Source organism: Mus caroli, unplaced genomic scaffold (genome assembly GCF_900094665.2).
Source record: "Mus caroli unplaced genomic scaffold, CAROLI_EIJ_v1.1 scaffold_15634_1, whole genome shotgun sequence".
NCBI classification, from domain to species: Eukaryota; Metazoa; Chordata; class Mammalia; order Rodentia; family Muridae; genus Mus; species Mus caroli.
Window position 1 is genome coordinate 1 of NW_018390284.1, and position 9520 is coordinate 9520.

Genomic DNA, 9520 nt, shown 5'->3' on the forward strand with positions numbered 1-9520 from the left:
GTTTGGACTTCCTCCTGGCCGAAGAAGAAGGCCCAAAACAGGACCTTTCCCAGATACTGTGTTGCTTTGGCAGGTCACAGAAGCTGTCAGCTTCTGTGGTGCACACTCTCACCTGTGCAGACTAAGTTCCAAAGCTCGGAGGAATCCAGTAACCAAATGGCACTCTCTGCTCCTGAGGCAGAGGGCTCCCGTGCAGGGCGGACCACTGTCCTCTGGCTGGGAGGGTGCCGGATGTCTGCAGCCCCAAAAGGGTGCTGGCTCTGTGGCTCCCGCTGGACCCAGAAGCTGTCTGCCTCTGTGGTGCACACTCTCACCTGTGCAGACTAAGTTCCTAAGTTCCTGCTTTAAGCTTTGTATCAACTCAAATGTATATGTTTTCTAATCTGAGCATCTTGGTCCTCCTACAATAAAGACAGATTCCAGAAGAACAATCTAACTGTCTGTCCATGCCTCTGATTTCAGACAGTCTTTCTTAAGATGACATATACCTAAAACATTTTTATGACCTTTTATGGTCCTGTAAGGCCATAACCACTGATTGGGTGAGGGTCTAATTTCTGTACAAAGATGAATATATCTAGTTAACTTTGCCTTGTTTTGTATGGCTGAATGGCCAAAGTGAGCAGCATTAGCACTCTTATAAGATGATTACTCTTGTAATAACCTTAATTATGGGTGAGTTAAAAATCTTAAGCTTTTGATCAAACTGCAAACTACAGTCAATGGGACACTGGCAATTTTAACGATAATTTTTAAGTTTTTGTTGCAATATTAGAATATATCTATAACTTTTGGAAAGCAAGACTCAATTTTAAACAATTTATTCTCCTTAAAATCAATACTAAAAACATCATTATCAAGTTGCAAAATTTTGCTGCCAATTTATTAATGTATGACAGTTTAAATTTTAATGTTCCATTAAAGAGACATTGTTTTAAAATTTTATCTTGATAAGTCTATCTTTTAGGATAAGAATTACATAAAATGTTATCTCAATTTAGAAGTATCTTTAGAGGACTAGTTCTCTGGGCTGGTTTATGCCAGGTGCTTTTGTTTGAAAATGACTCTATTTTTAAGCTTCTATTTTTAAGTTAACTTTATAACCAGTGTTACATCCTTTTAATCATAACCAAATAACTTATAAGGCAATTCTCTATGACTAAGATATGCAGATCATATTTATACCTTTAAGACCAATCAAAAACCAAATGAAGTGGCTACATGAATCTTATAATTTTAGAGCAATCAAAGAATTTTACCTTTTATAGCTATACTATAAGACAAAAAAGCAATTTGTCATTTGCTTAAACACAATAATCGCAAAATTGTAGAGAATTTTTAGGAAAAACCACTATTAGCTTATTTGCCTTAGAACTAAAAGATTGCAGACTCCTTTTCTTTTAAAAAACAAGTTTTTCAGTAGTACTTCTCTTGCTATGCTTGATTTTTGGCTAAAGTGAAGGCTCTCTCTCAGCCTCCTTTGTGCAAACTGAGAGTGAATCAGCAGGTAAAGTTTTAACCATTTATTTTTGTTTTATTTTTTCAACATGAAACAAAAAACAGTCATTCAGACAACGACACAATCACTCAGACAACGAAACAAAAGACATACATGAATTGACATGATTGGTGCACCAAACATTAGACAATACATAAAGGGTAGAGAATTTCTCCTGTAGGGGCCAGAGAGAATAAAACAGGGCATCCCCCGATTTCTCTCTGTCCCTAGGAGAATTCTAAAATCCACTTTCTTTTATCCCTTCCTTTCTTTTCCTGCTTGTAAGAGGCAGCTTGTCAAACCAAGATTAAAATCCAAAATTTTCTATCAGCTTCTGGCAAGCATCCAAAACTTCTAATTTATTTAATCTGAGGGCAAATTTTTGAGAAAACACACAATCTCTATATACTAAATGTCTCAAACAGCCTAAAAGTTTACCATGCTGAATCCTTTAGAAGCCATCATCAGTCCACACTTAGTCAAATATTTTATAGCCATCTGCAAGATGTTCTCTATTTTCTGCAACCAACAAAAATATTATCTATAGAATGAATTATACATGTTTGAGGAGATGACTTAACTTTCAAATAAACCTTTTCTACGAATTTTAGCACAATGTAGGATTGGGAAATTGTAAATAAGGTAACAGTAAGAAGTGACCTATATTTTGACTTTTATNAAGTCTCTTTTTATACTTTGACCATAATTTAACCATAACTTTTAATTTAGCCTAAAGTGTCAGAATCCACAACTTGAAGTTTTTTCTTATAACTGGAGCTGTGTCCTATAATGAGCTCCACAGTTTCTGAATGGGGCTAAGAGACTGCCCCTTTAGTTTTTTGTCTTACCTGCTTTTTTTAGTGAGTGGAGTACCATCCTTGTGAAACTTTGATTTACACTCGTTTTTCCAATGTCTTCCTTTGCCACATCGTGGGCAGGGACCCGAAGGAACGTTTTTCTTATTTCCTGAGAGATTCTTACAATCTTTTCTCAGGTGCCCCGGTTTCTTGCAACTGAAACATGTAATTCCACACGTAGTGCCGAGTTTCTTCCTTTTCCTTGCTGTGGNGTAAGCTATCTCCTGCATTACAGCCAGTGAGGCATCTACACATGCTTTAATATAATCTTGTAGGGAACTTGTCTTATGGATTAGTCTGTTTAGGTCTTGGCACAAGGTATTCACGTATTCCCAAGCCAATTGTTTTATTAATATATCAGTCTCTTCCGAGGGGGGAAGCATCCTAGAAACTGCCTCTTCCAATCTAGCCACATAACTCTCATAAGATTCATCATGCTTTTGTCTAAATCCTGAAAGGACTGTGGATTTAGCCCCAGGTGGAGGTAAACTCTGCCAGCTAGATACAGCTATCTGATTAATTTTCTCCAATACTGCTTTTAAATTTTTCAGTTGTGCTGCTGGTTCAGCATAGTCTTTTTGCCCAAGAAGCATAGGCACTGTGGGTTTAGTTCCATTTCTCTATGAAGATCTTTCCTGAACTAACTTTCTGGCCCTTTCTTCATACTCTGTTCTCCAGAGAATGAAATCTCTGGGAGCAAGAGTAGTCTTTGCAATTTGGTGCCAATCATAAGGGGTGAGACACTGGCTAGCTACTGCATCCAAAATCTTTAAAGTATATGGTGCAGTAGGACCCAGTGTTTTTACTGCTGACTGTAATTCCTTAAGAGTTTTTAAAGGCAAAGTTTCCCATTGCGGCTCACTTTCTTCTTTGCAAATTACCGGGCAAGTGAGTGTAAAGTCTCCTTGTCTTTTTGCCTCTGCCACTGCAGCATTAAAACCGACCGGCAGCAAGAGCCGATGTGGCTTTGGTACCCGTCTGTGGGTGACTGGTGCCATAATTAAAGACTCCTCCTCACTACTGTCTGGGTGTTTACGAGAACAATCTCTTCTTTCCTTAATTTCACATTTTGCCATTCCCTCAGTAATTTCCCATTCATCATCATCTTCATTGTGAATAGTCTCTGATTCACTTTTCTCTAGCCTTTTCCCTTTTTTTGCTTGAACAGTATGAATTCTTTTCACCAGCATTAGGTTTCTGATCATCAGAGGGCTCTGAAGGAGCTTCCTCTGCAAGGAATTCTAGGTCTGTTTTCTCAGTCAATAGATCCCTCATTTGTTGCCACAATATAAAGGCATTGTCAGGGGCATTCCTAGATAGATTTTCCTCATGGAACTTCCTCAAATCCTTTCCTACTCGCTTCTAATCTCTAATGTCATGCTTCCCCCCTCTGGAAACCAGGGACTGATTTTTTGCACGAAATGTGCTTAAAGACCAACAGAAACAATCCCTTCCCTTTTAACTTTTACTGCCCCATAATATATTTTACTCGTCTCTAACTGATATACGTATCAGCCCGTCTGCAGCACGGTCACGACGAGATCCTATCTTTGCCTGAGAAAATAAAGAATAGAAAGAAAAGAGAAAGAAAAAGAAAGACTAACCTACTCTGATGTCCCTGTTCGAAGGCGCCATTCTGCCGCAGACCCACTGGGTCCCGTGCCTGCGTGAAACGGTTCTCTAAAGTAGGTGGGCAAAGCTTAGGACGGAGTGACAGACATACACAGGAGAGGTTGTGCAGAATCTGAATGTAATTTTCTGGTCGAGCTTAGACTAATTATATTACAGTGAATATCAAAAATTGCAAATCATAACAGACATGGTACATTGAAGTTTTCCAGGTGCAAGAGGAGTGACTACAAAGAGAACCAGATAAATGTTTACTTTAGAGATTATCACCCTGCCTAGGATCAGTCCTGTGCCAGGCAAAAGTTTCACACTTTATTGTTAATTGCTCCAGGGGGTTTAACTCTTGACAGGCTTCAAGAATAATGTAATGTCACTGACCCTGAAATTCTCTAGGCCTTGTTAATTCTTATCTAGTTTGGAAAATTCCCATTATCAGGATAGTATATCAACTTGCTCTTGCATGGAATGTAGTTTGTAGTAAATATTATTATCTCAGTGAGATTCCCAGACTCTTTTTTGCAGACAACTGAATTAATGGCTAGTGCTTTATTGTTTTATTGCAGTGCTTAATTAGTTACTGAATAGGTTAAGCTCCTTGCTGCTATCTGGGATCTTAGAAACACTGGGAAAAAACTTTAGCTATGTTAGAATTCAATCTTAAAAGGCATTACATTAGGTAATACTAAATAGATCGCACATGAATCCATACATTAGACTAACGTGGGAGCGGAAAATTGATTTTATGGTTTATATGGATTAAGGAGAGTGTGCCAGACCCTAGGAAGAGAGTTTCCTTGAAACCGTTTCACAGGGTCTGCGGCAATTGACCTCTGCCATTCCACTGTCATTACTCCTAAAATGCTGTTGAACTTTTTGACAGAGGAGAACTCCTACCCTGAATGCATGAACCAGATCTACTTTTTCTCTCTTTTTGCAATTGCAGAGTGTCACATGTTGGCTGAAATGGCATATGACTGCTATGTTGCCATCTGTAACCCTTTGCTTTACAATGTTGTCATGTCTCATCATGTCTGCTTCTGGTTCACAGTGGGAGTTTACACTTTGCGTATTCTTGGATCATCAGTTCACACAGGACTTATGTTAAAATTGTTTTTTTGTAAGACCAATAAAATTAACCACTATTTCTGCGATCTTTTCCCACTCTTGGAGCTATCATGCTCCAGCATATACATCAATGAACTCTTGGTTCTTTTCTTGAGTGCACTGAATATCTTGACACCTGCATTGACCATCCTTATATCCTACATCTTAATCATTGTCAGTATCCTCCGTATTCGCTTCCCTGAGGGCAGGTCAAAAGCCTTTAGCACCTGCAGTTCCCACATCTCTGCTGTTGCTCTCTTCTATGATTCTGCTGCTTTCACATAGTTACAGTCATCTTCAGTAAGTTCAATGAACCAAGGGAAAGTGTCATCTGTGTTTTACACTACTGTTGTTCCCATGCTGAACCCACTCATCTATAGTCTGAGAAATAAGGATGTCAAATCTTCCATAAAGAAAATTCTTAACAGATGAACGTGGCAGATTCATGAATGGAGAAGTCATATTAGAAAAAGGTGATTATGTTGCCTGTGTATAAGATTTGTTAGCCCAACTTTGTAAAGTTTAGAATATCAATCATGCTTTCCTGTGCAGTGGTTTTTTTTTTCACAATTTTCCTCACGTATATTGCCTTTGAACATACATTGCATGGTCCAAAGTGTGTATAGAAAAATTCTTGAGGCTTATGGTGTCCTAGTTCTATTTTCTAATAATAATGCCAATGATGGTAGTGGTAGTGATGAGGTCACTTAAGAGGACAAGAATAATAATAGGCAGTACATTCATCCTTGAGGTTTTTGCAAAATATAATCTGCACTCAGAACTTCAAATGGATGCTTTACATAATAACCCCAGTAATTCTCAGAGGAAGTTTTAGTGTTATTCGCCACTTAAAATGAAAAAAATCATGTCGGTGTCTTTAGCAGAAGTGATTGGGTATGTCAAATTGGGATACTGGACCATAATACTACTCAAAATGATGTTTGGTTTGGGTAAGTGTGAATGTATATAAGCCTATTGAAAACCTCATCTATACAAATTGAGTATCCACTGTAATCTATATGATTTATGCACATGCTTTAAAAACTCTATTATATTTTCATTTTTATTTCTGTTAGTATAATAAAAATAACAAAATCCTTCACTCTGGACTCATAAAAAAATCACGATTTCCATTGTCCTATATGTAATTTTTGCTTCTTGATGCTGAATGTCACATCAGCCCTGCTTTCTCTGTTTTGGGAGAAGTATGTTGTTTGTCCATTAGCTCAAGGTTAGGACTCATTATGTAAACTGGGTGTGGTTGACTATAATCTGTGACTTTACCCTATTTTATTATTTTATTCTTATTCCTTCCCTATTAATCTTATCATTCAGTACATATTTCAATGCATTACTGCACACACACACACACACACACACACGCACACACACATCCCTAGCATGCTTACCTAGACTCTGGTAACCCTAAGCTTTTACAGTGTGATCATAGTCAGAACCATCCACATTAAGTTCACTGAAGGAAATTCAAACCGTCGGCAAATGCATCACCCATATGATTGTAGTTATGATCTCTTTTTGTTGTAACTGTTTGTGATCAGTCAGGAACCAATGGAATGTGTTGTCTGTATTTTATTCTGTCTTTGTGTTCATCTTAATTCCCTGAATAGTTCCAGTGTTGCCTAAAAATGATAGAAATAATATTGGTAACAAAAACTGTTAAAGAAAAGAAGATGATCTGGCAAACTTGTTAATGATTATTATATTTTTGAGTAATCTATTGAATATTGGTACATATGTCAACATTGTCTCTCGTGTGAATTATTTTGTCTTCTTATGAAAGTTGATTTCATTTTTTATGTGGACCTTTGAGTCATCTGTAGTATGCAGGCATACATTAGAATAAATACTTAAATTAAACAGGGCATCTAATCCCAAATCCGTTCATTTTGCCTGTCTTTTTCTACTAATTGATATATATTTAAGTAAATTCTCAACCTTATTGAAAATCCCATTATCCAAAGTAAATGCTAAACTTCCTTATAATATGCTGCCAATGATAGTACAGATCAGAAGTGGATAGATATTTCAGTTTTATCCTTAAGTTTATTGTTTTTTACATCCAAATAGCTGCCCCCACACAGTGCCCTGATAGAATCCTGCCTCCCATCCTCCCTCCACTTCTCCTCCCAGAGATTTACCCCACCTCAACCCCGACATGGGACATCTTTCAATCTTCTAATATCTTATTCAATTACTTTCTAAGCTGATTTGAAGTTCTTGTCATATAGGTCATTCACTTGCTTGGTGAATTACACCAAGATATTTCATACTATTGTGGCTATTGTAAAGGGTCTTGTTTCCCTAATTTCAATTCTTGCCCTGTTTATCATTTGTATAAAGGGGGTATTGATTTCTTTGAGTTAATTTTATATCCAGCCACTTTGCCGAAGCTGTTTATCAACTATAGGAGTTCTCTTGTAGAAATATTGGGGTTATTTGGGGTTGTGTATATATACGATCATATAGTCTGCTAATAAAAATACTTGGATTTCTTCCTTTCCAATTTGTATTCCGTTGATATTCCTTAGTTGTTTTATTGCTCTAGCTAAAACTTGAACTACTCTATTGAATAGATAGGGGGAGAATGGACAGCTTGTCTTGTCCCTGATTTTAGTACAATTGCTTCATGTTTCTCTCCATTTAATTTGAGGTTGGTTATTAGATTACTATATATTACTTTTATTATGTTTAGGTATGTGCATTATATCCCTGATCACTCGAAGACCTTTAACATGAAGGGTATTGGATTTTGTTAAAGGTATTTTCAGCATCTAATGAGACGATCACATGATGGTTTTTCTTCTATTTTGGTTACATGGTGGACCACTTTGATGGCTTTTCATGTATTAAACCATCCATCCCTCCCTGGGATGAATTTTACTTGATAATGGTGGATGATGTCTTTTATTTGTTTCTGGATACAGTTTCCAAGTATTTATTGACAATTTTTGCATAAATGTTCATAAGAGATATTGGTATGAAATACTCTTTCTTTGTTGAGTCTTTGTATAGTTTAGGTATCAAGGTATCACCATTCTATGTGGCATCTTAGAATGAATTAGGAAATGTCCCTTCTGTTTCTATTTTATGGAACAGTTTGAGGAGTTTTAGCTCTTCTTTGAAAGTCTGCTAAAATTCTGTGCTAAAGCCATTTGGCCCTGGGATTTTTTTTGGTTGGGAAATTCTTAATGACTGTTTCTATTTCCTTTATTATTATAGGGTTGTTTTGTTTTTTGTTTTTTGTTTTTTCTCTTTTCTTTTTTTTTTTTAATTAGGTATTTTCTTCATTTACATTTCCAATTCAGAAATCTGCCTGCCTCTGCCTCCTGAGTGCTGGGATTAAAGGTGTGTGCCACATGCCCGACTTAGACACATTTTTTTGAATGAACCCAAATTTTTATTTGTTCATTTCTTGAATTTCAAGTACTTTTCCATGACCTGATATGTATGAGTTGTTGGTTTGTTTCATTTGTCAGTTTGTGTGATTGCTTGCTTGTTTGTTTTGCAATAATGTTCAACCACTACGCCCTACTTTGGAATGTGTCTCTTCTCAACTGATTTTGCAGAGGTCTACATATTTATTTAGTTTCATATTGTTATAAACTTTAAGTAGGTTTAATTGGTACTCAGCACAAGTGTCTCCTATCAACATGACAGTATACATGTATATACTGTGCAATGTTTAAATAAAATTAAATATATCTACAACCTCAAATGTTTACTATTTATGTATTTTAAAATCTTTTTTTAGGTATTTCCTTCCAGATTAGTCATTATTATCTCTATTCATCCTACTCTACAACTGAACACAAAGATCCTTGCTTCTATCTTACTGTAACTTGGTATCCATTGGATAGCCTCTTCCCAACTTACCACATATTATTGCCTCTGGTAAAATTTTCACAAGAAAAAATAAAATATCTACTTACAAAAATCATACAGGATTTTCACAACGGCTTCCTTCTCAGTGATGGAATAAAGTAATAAATAAAAATGCAAAAATAAGTGGAAGGAATAAAAATGTCATATTTCTGCTGTAAAATATTCCCAATATATGAAAGGTTGCCTTCTGACCTCTATGTGCAGACCTTAGCATGCATACATTCATATACATATAATATACTCTTAGATATAATTCTGTAAGGGTAACAAACATACACACACACATGTACACACATGTACACACACGTGCTAAATAAATAATGACATATTTTAAATGTGGTAAAAACAGCTTATTTTTACACTCAAGCCTAGTTGTATACCACCATGTAAATAAATGTTACAGAAATCATGGTGAGTTTGGGAGATAGAGGTAGGTATATTGCTATGCGTTCAAGGTCAACCTGCCTTAAAAAGTGAGTTTCAGGACAGCCCGGGTATTACACAGAAAAAACCTATTTCAAAGAGATAG

The 9520-nt window shown here is 36.4% G+C and overlaps 1 pseudogene; it reads left to right on the top strand.

Moving 5' to 3' along the window:
• The first annotated feature begins 4231 nt into the window (after positions 1–4231).
• On the top strand, positions 4232–5520 carry LOC110288575 (annotated as a pseudogene).
• Positions 5521–9520: the final 4000 nt, after the last annotated feature.